This window comes from Fukomys damarensis, unplaced genomic scaffold (genome assembly GCF_012274545.1).
Source record: "Fukomys damarensis isolate Sample0158 unplaced genomic scaffold, DMR_v1.0_HiC HiC_scaffold_35, whole genome shotgun sequence".
Taxonomy (NCBI): Eukaryota; Metazoa; Chordata; class Mammalia; order Rodentia; family Bathyergidae; genus Fukomys; species Fukomys damarensis.
The window spans coordinates 3,312,795-3,313,141 of record NW_022900947.1 but is presented as its reverse complement, the minus strand read 5'-3'; the positions used below and the strand labels follow the sequence as shown (position 1 = coordinate 3,313,141).

The 347-nt window shown below is 65.1% G+C and overlaps 1 protein-coding gene across 2 annotated transcripts in view; it reads left to right on the top strand.

The window, feature by feature from the left end:
- Tbc1d14 (TBC1 domain family member 14) overlaps positions 1-347 on the top strand; it is a 78,398-nt gene that overhangs the window by 784 nt on the left and 77,267 nt on the right. The window lies entirely within an intron of this gene.

Sequence of the window (347 nt, the reverse complement as noted above, 5' to 3'; positions counted from 1 at the left end):
CCCGTGGTGGGACTGGGGGGCGACGCGCTCCTCTTCCGGAACTTGGGCGAAAGTTTTCCCCTCCGAGGGGCGGCTCCTGGCGTGCTGGCTCTTGGCCGAGAGGAGGTCCTGAGTGCGCGGGACCCCTGTTCTCCGAGCCTCTCGCACCTCGGATCGTCGCACCCCCTCCCCCCGTTCTCCGTTCCTTGAATCCCGTCTTCTCCCCGTAGTAGACTCCCTGAACTTTAAGGTTTTTTGTCGTGGGCACCTGACGTCCTCAGAGTTCTCAGACCCTGCCATCCCTTCCCGTCTCCGAGCCCTTGTTCCGCAGCACCCCATTCGCCCAGCTCCCCTCTGCCCAGGGCGGG